The sequence below is a fragment of the Amblyraja radiata genome, chromosome 3 (assembly GCF_010909765.2).
Source record: "Amblyraja radiata isolate CabotCenter1 chromosome 3, sAmbRad1.1.pri, whole genome shotgun sequence".
Lineage (NCBI taxonomy): Eukaryota > Metazoa > Chordata > Chondrichthyes > Rajiformes > Rajidae > Amblyraja > Amblyraja radiata.
In genome coordinates this window covers 97,459,580-97,476,130 of record NC_045958.1, presented here as the reverse complement: position 1 = coordinate 97,476,130, position 16,551 = coordinate 97,459,580, and the positions used below count along the sequence as shown (strand labels likewise).

Sequence of the window (16,551 nt, the reverse complement as noted above, 5' to 3'; positions counted from 1 at the left end):
GACACAGTGATAAGGAAGTGTATGGTGTAGAAATAAAATATCAAAGGAGATGGACATCAAGGAGAATATAGTTGCGCTGGTCGCTTGAGAGCAGGAGGAATCACAGAGGGGGAGCAGCGAGAGAGGATGTTGCAGAACCCTCGTCGGAGAGAGGAGGAAAACTTCACAGTAGGCATACCTTGGGGAGATTTCACAGTGGAGCAGACGAAATGTAAAGGAAGGAACTGCAGATGCTGGTATCCAGAGATGCTGACTGTCCCGCTGAGTTACTCCAGTATTTTGTGTCTATATTTATTCAGATACAGCAGCGGAAACAGGCCCTTTGGCCCACCGTGTCCGCACTGATCCCTGCGCGCATTAGCACAGTCCTACACATGCTAGGGACAATTTGCACATCCACCAAGCTAATTAACATACCGTCTTTGGTGGGTGGGAGGAAACCGAAGATCTCAGCGAAAGCCCACACGGTCACGGGAGAACGTACAAACTCTGTACAGACAGCACCCGTGGTCGGGAGCGAACCCGGGTCTCCAGTGCTGCAAGGAAGAAATTGTACCGCGGCGCCACGATGCCAGACTAGTTGATTGTTAAGTGTGAGAAAGGTAAATACGGAGCTGCTGATAGAATCTTGCTAAATGTTTAGGGGATTAAAGCAAGTATATGCATTACCAGTGAATGACAGAACAATGAGAGACATATATTGCAATTTGCATCTGACTTCTTCCAGGCTCACTACAATCAGCCTTGGTGTAGACTGGAATTTTGCCTTCAGGGATTAATTTCCCATCATGTTGCTCAATATATTGAAGTATAATTTCTGGTCGAGCACTTACAGCACATCAGCCAGAATGACAGCAAGATTTACAAGAATATATTTTTTTTTAATTTGGAAACAAAAGATCAATAAATCTTATTCTCCATGCAATTAGGTTTCCATTTGTAACACCAAACTTTTGGGCATGTTTAAATGACCTGTGAGGAGGCAGGGCAAATTCTATATATATATACACATATACACATATACACATATACATACACATATATATATATATACACATATATATACACACACATATATATGTATATGTATATATGTGTATATACATATATATATATGTGTATATACATATATATATATACACACATATATATACACATATATATACACATATACATACACATATATATACACATATACATACACATATACATACACATATACATATATACTATTCTCTGTGTGAAAAAGTTGCCCTCAGTTGCTACTACGTTTATCCCCTCTCACCTTTTCCCTCTTCAAACAATGATCTCCGTTTCTTGATTCCCCAATGTTTGAAAAAGCCTATATATATTTACCTTATTCCCCTTGTGATTTTATACACCCCACAACGTTTATTCTGTTTCATATACTCCAAGCAATAAAGTCTGCCCAACCTCTCCCACAACTCGATAACAAGACTCAATATTTTTAAGGACTTTTGAAACTACAAGATGGGGGTGCCGGAAATGTGGCGACTCTTTGTGTACTGCCTCAGAAGAAATCTGCTCAATCATTTCACCCTTACTTATGATTGTGCTTACGTGCAGAATTATTTTACTGGATTATATGCAAAACGTTCACTGTATCTACTAGGTACATGACAGCAAAGCAACCACTAACGGCCTAGATAGAATGGGCACAAAATCCCCATTTACTGGTGCCCTCCCCCAATTCCCCATTTACTGGTGCTCTCTCCTAAATCCTCATTTACTGGTGCCCTCCCCCAATTCCCCATTTACTGGTGCTCTCTCCTAAATCCCCATTTACTGGTGCCCTCCCCTAATTCCCCATTTACTGGTGCTCTCTCCTAATTCCTCATTTACTGGTGGCCTCCCCCAATTCCCCATTTACTGGTGCCCTCCCTTAATTCCCCATTTACTGGTGCCCTCCCACAAAATCCCCATTTACTGGTGCCCTCCCCTAATTCCCCAGGTGGGAACACAAGTACATCTAGCTCGCGGGCCGACCAGACTTTGAATAATGGCGCTGAAAATGGTAGCATCCACATGTGTAATACATGCAAAAAGAATTTCACTGAGCAGTGACAAATAAAGTACTATTGGTTACTTGAGAGTAAAGACAGAATATAAGGACAGCTAAAAATGTCTATATCTCCATTCTAAAGCTGTCATATTCTGTACTCTTCAGTCACACAGATTTCACAGATTCACCAACCTCTGGCTATAGAAAATGTCCTTATCTCCTACTTTAGCCAGAGAGTGGTGAATCTGTGAAATTCAGTGCCACAGGTGCCTGTTGAGGCCGTCATTGGGAATGTTTAAAGTCGAGATTGATAGGTTCTTGGTTAATAAGGGTGTCAAATGTTATGGGGAGAAGCCAGGAGAATGGGGTTGAGAGGGAAAAGTAGATCAGCCATGATCAAATGGCAGAGCAGGCTCAATGGGCTGAATGGCCTTATTCTGCTCCTGTGCCTTATGATCTAACAATTGCTCCTTTCTGCTTTAGCATTCAATCCTGCCCTGCTTCTTTTCCGTACGATGCAAGGGTGCAAGCTGAGGAAGGATGGTAGGAGACAAGTTGGAATTACCATGCTCGCAATTACAACCGTATCATACTCAAGCTGTATTTTATATACATGCTGCAACTCGTGCAGATCATGATTCCAAATGTTAACACCTGCCTCAGTTTGCTAAGAAAAGGCTCGTTGATAATTCCCACATATTTCATTCATGGCTAAACCATTTCCATCCATTAAGTTGACTGATAATCTTAGTGTTAGCAAACTTTTGTCTTCCCTCAGTCTCTTGCAAAAGTCACTTAGTCATTAGCCAGAGAAATGTGAAACAGACTCTGTGCTCCATAATCAGTGGAATCCGAGGGTCAATTCCAAAAGGATTTCAGTGCACAGAATTCCAATGAGGTCTACTAAAAACAGTTTATTTCAAATTCATTCTTCAGGAAGCAAAAAAGCCAACAAAAAAAAACTACGTTCAAAGGAGCTAATCCATTCACCAGATTTGTGAAGAAAATATTAGGCTATGCCCAGTTGACAGATCGCCGGGAGCAGTTATAATCCTTCAGTACAGTGGCCGTCATTGCTTGTTATGAGCAAACTTCTTCATTGTACGCCGTTCACATGGGAAACATTATGATATGCTGTAGCATGTTTTTTTTTTAACAATTCAAGAAAGCAGCAAAACAGGGAATAGATATCTTGTCAAATTTGAAAACAAAATCAGATGAATATTTCAGGTAGAATACATTTGTTTCAAACAATAGATCAAGTACAAACAGAAAACTGCTCATAAGGTCATGCCACATCCGTGGGATGAGCTGATAAATATTTCTAGCACATGCTGTCCATATTTTAGATATGCAGCATCAGCGGCTTTTATTTTGATTTACACATACAGTACTTGTTGAATGGATCAATTGTTCTCTTCCTTCCCCATTCAGTATGTTTAGATCGTTGCTGGCATTGGCATCAGTGGGATACCACATTGAATGACGACTCTTGTAAATCCTGGGCTGTTAATCAATTTAGCAGAACAAGCAGAGAGGAAATGGCCACCCCATGGAAAGTAAAATGAAAATATTTTCATTGCACTGGTACCTCTCCAGGCATATGCCAATGACAATAAATTCTACTTGACTTGAGTGCAATTATTTAAACATCACTCCTGCTACCAAGAAAAAAGATCAAAAAATACTTCCTGTGTACCAAAGAAATTGCAAGTTAAATGTATGTTTATTTCTGAAAAATGAAAGCGGTATGAATATTGACTTCTCTAACTACAAGTAATCCTTTCCCTATAATTGCTTTCCCTCAATCTATCCTTGCCCCATCTGATTTACCCGTGTATATATCTGATGTACCTGCATATTTGATTAGTACAGGTGTAAGGGATTATGGGGAGAAGGCAGGAGAATGAGGTTTGGAGGGAGAGATAGATCAGCCATGATTAAATAGCGGAGTAGACTTGATGGGCCGAATTATGCTCCTATCGCATGACCATCCTGGTTCCCAGTCTAGTTTCAGAGTCCTCCTGATTAAATATTACTGATTATATGTCTCGTTACCACCCTCCCCTAAGCTAACAATGACCCATTCTACATTTTCCTTGAACTTCGCCCCATTAGACATCTCATTTTCACACCTTACCCTTCTATATTTCTGTCTCCCTCTCCCCTTGACTATCAGTCTGAAGAAGGGTCTCGACCCAAAACAACATCCATTCCTTCCATCCAGAGATACTGCCTGTCCCGCTGGGTTACTCCAAAATTATGTGTCGATCTTCGGTGTGAACCAGCATCTGCAGTTCCTTCCCATACAGTTAAATGTATCAGTTATTTTACTGTTGCTACATTCTATGGCGAGAAGTATTACCGAGGAGCAGACATTACGCGTCATAAAACGATCAGATTGATACTTTAGATGTCAAATCCGTGGAAGGCTCATAAAAAGATCTAAACCCGAATTGTCCCTCCAGGTAATAATTGTGAGGAAATGACCCTAAAAGAAACAGTAAATCTTCTACAATATTAATGGTTTGTATAAACTGATCCTTGAAAATTGAATCTAGGTCAAAAATCTATACTGCAGAAGCTTTATTGAAAATTTAAAATCCATTAACTGCATAAAATATCAGCCTTCTCTCTGCTGACGAGAACATCTCAGATCAATTTCCTGAAATAACAGGTGCATTCCGTTCACGTGCGTGCTGACGCAATGGGATCAATACCAAAAATATAGGGATGGACAGGTAGAACAACACACTTCTTCCAAAACATTAATCTTCAATCAACTCCAATATTTAGCAATATGATTAATCCCCTTGTTCAGAGATTTTAATAGCTAACTGCACTTGGCACGTTTGGCCCGCTACATATTGCTTCCTGCTGGCAAGGATCCCTGCCGTTCAAGGAAGAATCTCAGCTGTGAGGCTTGAACGAGAAACTCTGCAGAATAATTTAGCATCATCCGCATCTCCAAAATGAACCTGTTAGTTAAATGTAAATTGTACAAGTGTGTGTGTGTGTTTGCATCATAGGGTTTAAAATTGACATAGACCAAAATATATACAGTGGAACGGATCCTGACCAAGTAAAACAACTCTTGCAACTTGGAGATCACCAAATTCTCCTACCTTGTAGCAATATTTGACTCTGGGACCAGCAATCTATCGAACACCAGAGTGATCAACTTGCCTGCTCCCATTAAAAGAAACAGCTATTCCAATTAGCCTTGCTTGGCTGATTTACACACACAGGTTTATAGAATGAACCTCCGATGTATTTAAGAATCTACAGAATGCCTACAGCCCGCACTTTCCATTTTATTGCTTCATTATTAAACCTGACCCTCATATGTCCTGTGGCTCAATACCACGGGCATTTTTTTCATCCCCAAAATAATCTCAGTTTCTCTGGTGTACTACACAAACAAGCAATACTGACCTTAATCCCAACTGAGTGAAGTGACCACGCAGAAAGGTCAACACCAAATCAATTCCTTAGCAACTTAAGTAAATTAGTCTTGGGATGGATGAGAAGCACCTGTAAAACATAAGAGGCGCAGCAGTTAATTAGACGCACATCTGTAACGAGATGCATGTGAAATATAAGCATGGAGAATGAGTTCCATTTTAATCTGAGCATTTAAAAATCAAGGAGCCGGCAGTGTATAACGTGGACTTTTCGCACAGAAATAAATTATTCTGGTGAAATTCCAATTTATCTTTTGATGTGAAAAGAAGCACATCTTCAAAAAGTCCAATGGGAACATTTGTAATTTGTGATTCAAATTTAGATTATTAGCTCTAAATTGGTGGAACACAACGAAAGATTGTATTTCGACATTCTTCACATCAAAGTACAGTCAAATGTACATGAGTAGGATAAATTGTTTCTGTATCAATGGAAGGTTTGGTCGATTAGTTATGTGCCTTTGCACATTGAATGTATTTAAATACAAAGTAGTTCTTAGACTAATGTGTAATGTCAAATAAATATGTCTCAATGAACAGGCTAGTCCCACCTGAATTCCATTAAGATTTGCACATATTTCTGTAACCATCAGTTGAAGCAAAATGTTAATTTTAGAAAATGAAGTTGACATCCCCTGCTAAGAGTCATGAAGCATCACAAAAAGATTTCCTCTCTTATGGATGATTAACCATTAATCTTGAGAAATGTGTGTGTCTAGCTTCCAAAAAAAACAAAGTGACCAATGCGGGAAAATGTGGGAGCAGTCAATATGTCATCTAGAAAGAGGAATAAAATACTCGGTAAAAGTCTGAGGAAATCGTTTCACGATGCGTCAGTGATCAGGAACGCGTAAAGCACGCAAATGTTACCACCGTGAAGGATAGGTGAGCCAGCAATATACTGCTACAATTTTCAAAAACAAGGAGGCTGTTCCTTTGCTGCATTAACATTCTACTCTCCACTGCGTGAGAGAAGATGTAATTCATGAGAAACATAAATCAAAACTTGGAAAGCCACGATAACCTGCTCAGGGTAAATTTACAGCCAATAAACTCAAGAGCAGTGACAGGGTGGACCCAACAACACGAGGGAATGAACAGCTAGCTGATGTGCAGATCCACAGAACTATTGAATCCAACTCTTTCTATATCCCTCGAGTAGGTCTGGAGTAACTCAGCGGGTCAGGCAGCATCTCTGGACAAAAAGAATGGGTGACATTTTGGGTCGAGACTTCTTCTGACTGCAGGTCAGCTGAGCGTGGGAGGTACATAGAACAAATGATTCTATGCAAAAAGCGATGATGATCAAGGAAAGGCAGAGCCCACAATGGTCCATTGTTGGCTGTAGGGCGTGTGATAACGGGGATACAAACAGTGAAACTCATTATACGATATACACAATACGATAGAACTTTATTTATCCCAGGAGGGAAATTGATCTGCCAACAGTCATAAAACTCAAGATACATGAAACATGAAATTAAAGTGGTGACAGAGAAACTAGTAGGATGACAAGGGTGGGGGAGGGACGGAGAAAGAGGGAAAGCAAGGGTTACTTGAAGTTAGAGAAATCTAGGTTGTAAGGGTTGTAAGCTTCTCAAGCAAAATATGAGGTGATATCTCTGGAGCCAGCTTCTAACTGGACAAGCAACCCTACCCTAGCTACAAGACTGGCATCTAGCAAACAAAAAAACTAATGTCACACACACTATCAAAATATAAAATTCTATAAATACAACAGCAGGGCAGGCAAAATCTAGAGGTCAAAGACCTTTAGTCAGAGGAGGAAAAGAGCAGAGGGGTGGCTCAAAAGGGTTTTGATTTTCAAAGTTATTTTAAATGTCCTATCCATGAAAAATAGAACAAATCTAATCCGATTCTTTATCGATCTTTCTGTCCTGGGCCTCCTCCATGGCCAGAGTTAGTCCTACCGCAAATTGGAGGAGCAGCAGCTCATATTTCACTTGGGCAGTTTACACCGCAGCGGTATGAACTTTGACTTCTCCAATTTCAGGTAGTCCTTGCTTTCTCCCTCCTTCCCCTCCCCTCCCCAGCTCTCCCACAGCCTACTGTCTCCGCCTCTTTCTTTCTTCTTCCCACCCCCCCACGAGTACTCTTGGCGCTAATTGATAAAATTTGCTGTTTCTTTCGCATTGTGATTATATAGTCATTTTTTCCTCCTCAGAATTTCCATAAGATAATTTTTTTTTCTGTATCTCAAATTTTTTCGTTGGTACAATTACAACCTTGCGAAGACATTTGACCAGGTGCATAGATAGGAAAAGGTTATGGGTGAGATGGCCCAAACACATGCATAGGTCCGGCACAGTGACGCAGCAGTAGAGTTGCTGCCTTATAGCGCCAGAGACTTGGGTTTGATTCCGACTATGGGTGCTGTCTAAACGGAGTTTGAACATTCTCCCTGTGACCTGCATGGATTTTCACCGGCAGCTCCAGTTTCCACCCACACTCCAAAGAACTACAGGTTTGTAGGTTAATTGACTTGGTATAAATGCAAATTGTCCCTAGTGTGTGTAGGTTAGTGTGCGAGGGGATCACCCATCAGAGCAGAGTCGGTGGGCCGAAGGGCCTGTTTCCACACTGTATCTCGAGACTAAACTAAGCTGAGAAAGGCATCTTTGGTCCAATTAGATGTGTTGGGTTGAAGGGCACATTTCATTGCCATTTAATTTCATGAATTCCATCAAGGCGATATTCTGTGTTTAAACTGCCATAGACACCTATGTACATTGTATTTACCCCAAGTATAATCCAAAAAATTGAACAGAACCAGTGAGCAATGTATTTCCTCAACCCACACTGCAAAATACAGATGGTAAAGGTAAATCTAAATATAATAGAGAGTTTCTTGAATTTAAGTTGAAGGCTCCTCAAAAACAGTTCAGACAGAGCCTGTGACATCCTAACGGAGGCGAAAATGAAAGCATAATGAGTCATTACTCATAACTTAATAAAGGCACTGTCTTGAAAAACACAGACGTGTTTACAGCTTTATCAGACACGAGTTACTGAAGGGCAAAGAGCGGCACAGAGATCAGGAGACTAAAACTTGCCTCAGTTTGACTTGAAGCTTTAGAACAACCTAACCTAGCCATGCAATGTTCTTAGAATAGTTTCGATTATAGTACCCTGCTAATTAGTTACAGACAAGATTTACTTGCGTTCACCAACTGCTGGGGTTAAGCATTCTGTTCCATTGACAGATTTAATGAAAGTCACATAGGTTTTGAAACAGTGAAGTAATTTGCTTTTGATGTCAGCTCCAAACACGCACGATGATGCATCCAAGCGCATCATCCCAGTGAATTCTGCTTCCTTTGTTTTAATGAAGTGCTCCAATCAAGGTTAAAGCATTCAGGGAATTTTGGACATTCCAAATTCATCATTTTCAGCTCCTTTCCAGTGAAGCCACTAAACCGCTTCTCACACAACACCACGTGAACAAGTGCTTTTTGAAGAACATCACGCTTAAACTTGAAGCAACTCCTGAAGCCAAGATAGATGGCACCCAAGCCATGTGACTCTTTGACTGCTGATCCCAAAGTGGAACTCATTTCAATCGCTCCATTATTTTACACCTTTATTCCTACAGCAACATTTCTTGCACTGGAACTTCAAACTATCTTTAATCGGACACGACTGGACTTTATCTTGCGCTAAACATTATACCCATTATCCGGGATCCGTGCTCTGTGGGCAGCTTGATCGCAATCTTGTATAGACTTTTTGCTAACTGGACAGCACACAACAAAAAGCTTTTCACTGGATCACGTGGCAATGATCAACTAATTAAACATACAGTATCTCTGTGTCTCCCTCTCCCCTGACTCTCAGTCTGAAGAAGGGTCTCGACCCAAATCCTTCTCTCCAGAGATGCTGCCTGTCCCGCTGAGTTACTCCGGCATTTTGTGTCTATCTTCTTAAAATAAACAAGTATCAAGTTAATAACTTCCCAGGGTCAGGGCAACAATTAAATTGATGCAAACACAAGGTGAATCAGGAAGATACAGACTTGATTTCCTTGACTAAGGAAGGTTATTTTTAAATCAGCCGGCAGCAATAATATAACTCACGTCTGGCAGCAGAATCCACAATGGATTCACAGGATTCACGGTAGGTTAATTGGTTAATCATTTCTGGGAGAAACAAAAAACTGTTTTGTTCCACAGGATGATGATCAACTCAGGTCACTTTCGCTTGAAAGAAACTTTTAGCCAAACAACATTTGGCAACCCATACCCCTTTTGCTTTAATGGAGTGAGTTAAACTTCAATAGGCCAAGAGGCCTTCTCCGAGCTAACAATTATCTATTCTACATTTTCCTTGAACTACATCTCTTTTGATGTCTTGTTTTCACACCTTACCCTTCCTTATCTCTGAGTCTACCTCTCCCCTAAGTCTCAGTCTGAAGAAGGGTCTCGACCTGAAACATCACTCTTTTATTCTCTCCAGAAATGCTGCCTCTCCCGCTGAGTTACTCCAGCTTTTTGTGTCTATCTGCAGTTCCTTCTTACACATCAGTAAATGCTTCCTATTCACTCAGAGCAATGTGACAGGGGACGAGCAGGAGTTATCACCTCCACCATTAAAAGCTGCAGGATCTGCACAGGTGTTTGCAGCACCTGGTTATATGAATTGCAATTAACATTTCACTCCACTATTATTTTTACAAGCATGTAATGCCTTGAAGTGTAGAAGATCGATGTTTCAGAATGGGGGCCTTGCCCAGGAAGGCCATGGGGCTGGCAACAGCACAGTGCAGTGACCCAGATGGGCGAGGCTACTGGGTGAGGCACAGCAATAGGCAGCACAAATGAATCCATCCAAACAACAGATCCATAGTCCCTCTGGAGACATCTGTCGAGCACCCTCCCTTCTCCCCCGCCCCCCCCCCCACTTCTTTCCTCAGCAGAAGTGGGTGGCCCAAAGTGGATCTGAATTGATATTTAACCATGGAGCGATACAGAGGGGGAGGTGAGGGATAGATAGAAGCTATCAAAAAAAGGGAAATATTAACACTAAAGAATAAGGGTAGCAGGAGCAACACAGGCACATAATGAGCATGCTCCCCCCCCCCCCCCCACGAGCTTTTACACCCCCCCCACTCTTTACCTCCCCTCCCTATATCTCCCCACCATACTCCCTGCCCTATACCTCTCCTCCCCCCATACCCCTCTCCCTATATCTCCCCTCCCCCAATACCTCCTCTCCCCGCTCTCTACCTCCCCTCCCCGCACTATAGCACCCCTATACCTCCCCGCGCTAAAGCACCCCTATACCTCCCCACCGTATACCTCCACTCCGTCCTCCCACTCCCGACTGCCCCCCATCCCCCGCCACTGCCTACACTTTCCCTTCTCCATCCCACTTTCCCGTTACATTGAAGTTACCAGACGGTAGCTGTCAGCTAACTGTCATCCAAACTTTTAGCCAAAGCACATTTTGCAACCCCAACTCCCTTTGCTATGATGTTTAAAAAAAAATCGAAAGTAAACTTTAGTCAGCGTAAAAAACATATACAAAGCAGGTACCGTGCAAAGAAATTCTTCCGATATTCTTGGAGACCATACATACATACCTTCAATGTGTCACAATGTAGTGTCCACACACATCTACCCAATCTCCTGGTCACCCATGTGGCACCCTGGGGTGCAATCACCTCCCTTATTTGAGGGGTGTCTCCACCACACCATGACCCCCCCCCCCCCCCCCCCCAATGTCCAGCACCGGAAGGACCCTAGACTGCAGTCTTTTTTTTCCCCTCAAAATATACTTTATTCGAGAAATAAATATATCCAATGCATGATCCTTACAAGACTCCATCCAACAATTGCGGAGGCTTCAATACTGTTTACACAAACTTATCCCCACCCTTGCCACTCGTGTGGCCCACTGGTGATAAATCCCTTCCCTTATTTTGAGGGGCTCCGACTGCAGTCCTGAACTATACACACCCACTTCAATAAGCCAACAAGCCGAGAGATGAACTCGGAGAAAACATCTCAAATTAAGTGCACCACTGTTCAACAATGTCGAAACAAGAATGATACATGGGTCCTTAAATTACCTGTTTCAAAGATAAAGTTCAAATATGGGTGCGTACATCACGTGCAGATCTGTCAGCCAGCAAAGACCGTATCACAGCTCAACCTCCAAGATGCAGCAGGGCATTTCTGAATGTGAGATGAGGCAGTAGCTGTCAGAGCTGTAGTAATTCATGCATAGGGTGGGCCTGCACACCTACTGTTCAGCTGATAGATCTGGGATCGTTTACACCTTTAGTGGCAATGGAGGAATTTACCATGACTCACCTGGAATTACACTGAGAGGGGCTGGGGCACAGGTGGGATAGGCCTAGGAGGTAATAATTCCTTCACTTTTTAGTGCATCAACATTTAAGTTCAATGCAGAAATAAAGCCAAATGCTTGTGGCACAGTAACTTCAACTATTCTTTTTTTATGTGCTGCATGGCAAAAAGAATTTCACTACACCGAAAGGTGTATGTGACAAAATAAATTTGAAAATTTGAAATTTGTTACTTCAGTACCTTCAATCATGAGCAACCTAGGCAGCAACACTCAACCAATAAAGTCATTAAGACTCAAGGTCAAAGAAAACAAGTGCCAACTAACTCATGTTTAAGACTGTGTAGTGGCCAGCAAGATCAACACAGAACACGAAACAAATGGAATGCTGTTCAATAGCAAGCCGATGTTATTTGACTCCTCAAAGGGATGAAGTTGTGCACATCTTATGCCATTGACAGCTCCAGCCACCAGGACAAACATACTGCACAATGTATGTCAATAATGCATTAATTACAATTCCATTCTTTTGCGTTGCCATTTAAACTTCAGTTAGGAATTTAGGTTCATCCAAGCCGAAGGGTGTTGATATTAGGCCAGCTTCACACTGCAGCTTTTGTTAGATGTAGGGCAGACTTGAACATCCAAGAGGAACTGATATTCCATCTGACCTAAAGGACAGAGTTGAAAATAGGCCAGGTTGCACTTGTCGAAACTGCAGTAATTCATGCACGTATTGTTTGCAGTCATTGTTGAGCAGTTAAAACAGGCGGTGCTCTTTGTGGTAAAAAATTCAGTTCTGTTGGATAAGACACAAGTGTCGGCAAAGTGACGCAGCTGGTGGAGCCGCTGCCTAATAGCACCAGAGAACCAGGTCCAATCATGACCTCGGGTGCTGTCTGTGTGGAGTTTACACATTCTCCCTGTGACCGAGTCGGTTTCCTTCAGGTGCCCCGGTTTCCTCCCACATTGCAAAGATGTGCAGATTTGTACGTCAATTGGCTTCTGTAAATTGTCCCTCATGTGTAGGATAGAACTAGTGTATGGGTGATTGTTGGTCGGTGTGGATTTGGCATGTATATTTTTCCATGCTGTACCTCTGAACTGAACTAGTCTGGACACTTTACAATGTTAAATATCTCTATCGGAGGTCCTCTCAACCTCAGCCATTCGAGAGAGAGGAAGCCCAGGTCCTGCAGTTGAGCCACCTAACTGAAGTTCTTCATCCCTGGATCCGTTTGACTAAATCTCTCCTGCACCAAAATGACTTTTTTCCCAACATGCGGTGCATTCGATTTAAAAAAGCTGGTGTCATTAAGAGAGCAGTGAAATATTTGGGCTGTCTATCGCAACCTACAGATGCACTTGCACAGTGAAATGGTCCAACAATTCAGTTCCGTGTCAGGGGAGGACAGACAATATGATGTTATCCTATCCAGCAATTTTAGCTCTTGTGATAAGATACAAAAGTCTCAAAAAGATAATATGCATTTAAGGTGAAATTCTTAGTTATTGCTATTCTGAACAAATTTCTGAAATACACTGCTGCAGAATATCAAGTATTTAAAAGTATTTAAAAAAAAAGCTATGCAGTCATGGGGCAGCACGGTGGAGCAGCAGTAGAGTTGCTGCCTGGCAGTGCTTGCAGTGCCGGAGACCCGGTTCGATCCCGACTATGGGTGCTGTCTGTACAGAGTCTGTATGTTCTCCACGTGACCTGTGTTTGTTTTCTCCGAGATATTCAGTTTCCTCCCACTCCACAGATGTACAGGTATGTAGGTAAATTGACTTGGTATTAAAGTATGAATAAAGTATGAATAAAGTATCAACAATGAAGGGAAGAGATTGAACTTTTTTTCACCTTCCATCACAGTGAGGAATGTGGAGGAGTCACTGTGGTGGATGTTCATGTTAAAATGTATTTTGTGTGTTCTGTTGCTTTTCATTAGTATGACTGATTGGCAAATCAAATTCCTCGTATGTTGCAAAACATAATTGGCTAATAAAGTATGATTATGATTAAATTGTCCCTAGTGTGTGTAGGATAATGCTAATGTGCAGGGATCACTGGCCAGCATGGACCCGGTGGGCTGGAGGGCCTGTGTCCGCGCTGTTTCTCTACTCTAAACTAAACTGTTTTCCAATTGAGAAGAGGTAATTAAGCAACCATGTCTGCAAACATGATGGTGAACAACTCTCCCTCCAACACAGCTTTGTTTTATTATGGCCATGCTTCAAAGCACACGGGCTTGTCGCCTGCTTTGAAGTATTTTCCAGGCCTCCATTGAGAGTGCCACGTTTCTTGAAACTTGAATAATTTCTCTGCCCATTAAGATGGGGTTAGCAGCTGCTTGTAAAACACAGTCTTGTTAGGCATAGCAAATGACATACAAACTTGCTTCTGACAGTTCCTATCTACATAGATACCAAATGCTGGAGTAATTCAGCAGCACAGGCAGCATCGCTGGAGAGAAGGAATGGGTGACATTTTGGGTCGAGACCCTTCTTCAGACCCATTCCTTCTCGCCAGGGATGCTGCCTGTCCTGCTGTGTTACTCCAGCATTTTATGTCTATCTTTGATTTAAACCAGCATCTGCAGTTCTTTCCCCCACAGTTCCTATCTCCAGATACCATTGTTGATACTAGTCACAGTCACACTTGCAAGTCTTCCACTTTCATTGAATGGTCCTGCCACTTAATTCTCATGCAATATTGCATTGAAATGCTTTGGATCACGTCTATCGCTTCAATTCCTTTGGTGCTGTCTCCCAATGCTGCACCCATTTCATAGACAAAATAGAGAATACAGCACAGAAACATGCTTGCAACCAATATAGCAACCAAGGCACAAAAAATATTGTTTAATGGGCACTGAAATTGATAGTATTATATGCTTTTTCAAACACCAACAAACCAGCTCTCAGTCAATGCTGGAGTAACTCAGCGAGACAGGCAGCATCTCTGGATAGAAGGAATGGGTGATGTTTTGGGTCGACACCCTTCTTCAGACACTTTCAGTCCAGCCTTAGTTTAGAGATGCAGCGCGGAAACAGGCCCTTCGGCCCACCGGGTCCACGCCGACCAGCGATCACTGTACATAAACACCATTCTACACCCACTAGGGACAATTTTTACATTTACCAAACCAATTAACCAACAAACCTGGACATCTTTGGAGTGTGGGAGGAAACTGAAAATCTCGGAGAAAACCCATGCAGGTCACGGGGAGAATGTACAAACTCCGTACGGACAGCACCCGTAGTCGGGATCGAACCCAGGTCTCCAGCGCTGCATTCACTGTAAGGCAGCAACTCTACCACTGCGCCACTATGACTGCCCTGGCTGGCTGCACTGACATTTTTTAACCATGGTGGTTGGCGGAAGTTGTTTTAAGTGCATAAATAACCAGAGACATTCAGCTCAGATTTACACCGAGCTTGTGGTAGCAATGGTAGTGAATGAGTCCTCCACATAACCGTGTCAGTGTCAACGCTCCTGCCATTTTGCTGCTTTTTCGAGGGTCACTAATTTCCCACAAAATGACAAGAGAAGACTGAAGGACTGATGGAAATGCAAGATCACCAACTTTAACAAGATTATTGTCTGAACTTTTCAAGCGGCACCAGTTGCATTCAAACCAGAACACCAAAATGTAAGTAAATTAATGGCATTATGAAAGTGGTTCATAATTTAAAATTTCAGGAGCTACTACAGGTTTAGTTTAGTATAGTTTAGAAATTCAGCACGGAAACACGCCCATTGGCCCACCGAGTAAAACGCTGACCAGCAATCCCCGCACACATTAACACTATCCTACACACACTAGGGACATTTTGGACATACACCAAGCCAATTAACCTACAAACCTGTACGCCTTTAGAGGGTGGGAGGAAACGAAGGATCTTGGAGAAATCCCACGCGGTCACAGGGAGAATGTACAAACTCCGTATAGACGGCACCCATGGTCGGGATCAAACCCGGTTCTCCGGCACTGTTAGGCAGCGGCTCTACCGCTGGTGTTCCCATGATTTATTCCCCTTTCCATTTGCTCTTCATTATTACTAATCCACCAGAAAGGCCAAAATCAATTATTTTAATATCTCCCAGGGCTGATTCACTTGGTCAGAAGAATATTTTGAGGTTGAGTAAGCACAATGGCCACTATGACGGTATTTATGGTCCACATTATGGCACCCTTAAGATAAATTGTTTAATTTAGTTTATTATTGCCACCTATACCAAGAACCATGATCGGTTTCCGTATGCATGCTGTCAAGTCAAAGGATAAACATGATTACAATTATGCAGTCCACAGTTCAATTATAAAGGACATAACAATTAGCGTAATAAAGTCCGATTAAAGATAGTTCAACAGTCTCTAATAATGACTTACTCCAGTCGGCCTATGATGGCGATGTCTGTGTGCTCGGGATATGCCTTAAGTGTGATCCTTGTAGCATTTCTTCCAACCACCGTGGGATCTTTGACAGTGGGTGGGGTGAGGGAAGAGTGCTACTTAGCAGAGATGAGAAGCTGACATTCACGTGCACCACCTAACACAGCACCACCTAACCTTAGTGAATGAGGATTACTGCCTTGATCCTAGTGATATGGGCTTCAGAGAAGATGCTGTGAACTTCACACTTGATGTGATGGTGGTACCTCTCCAGGTATGCTATAGGTCGTGAATGAGACCTTCAAAGAAACTGAAGATAAACGCAAGATGCAGGGGTAAA

General features: G+C 42.3%; 1 protein-coding gene across 8 annotated transcripts in view; it reads right to left on the bottom strand.

Annotated features, from left to right (window-relative positions):
- Positions 1–16,551, bottom strand: part of adgrl3 (adhesion G protein-coupled receptor L3) — a 618,558-nt gene that overhangs the window by 504,122 nt on the left and 97,885 nt on the right. For all 8 annotated transcript variants that reach the window (XM_033018411.1, XM_033018412.1, XM_033018413.1 and 5 more), the window contains one exon: positions 5,459–5,557. The gene's annotated coding sequence lies outside the window, so the exon portion shown is untranslated. The remainder of the gene's footprint in view (positions 1–5,458; positions 5,558–16,551) is intronic.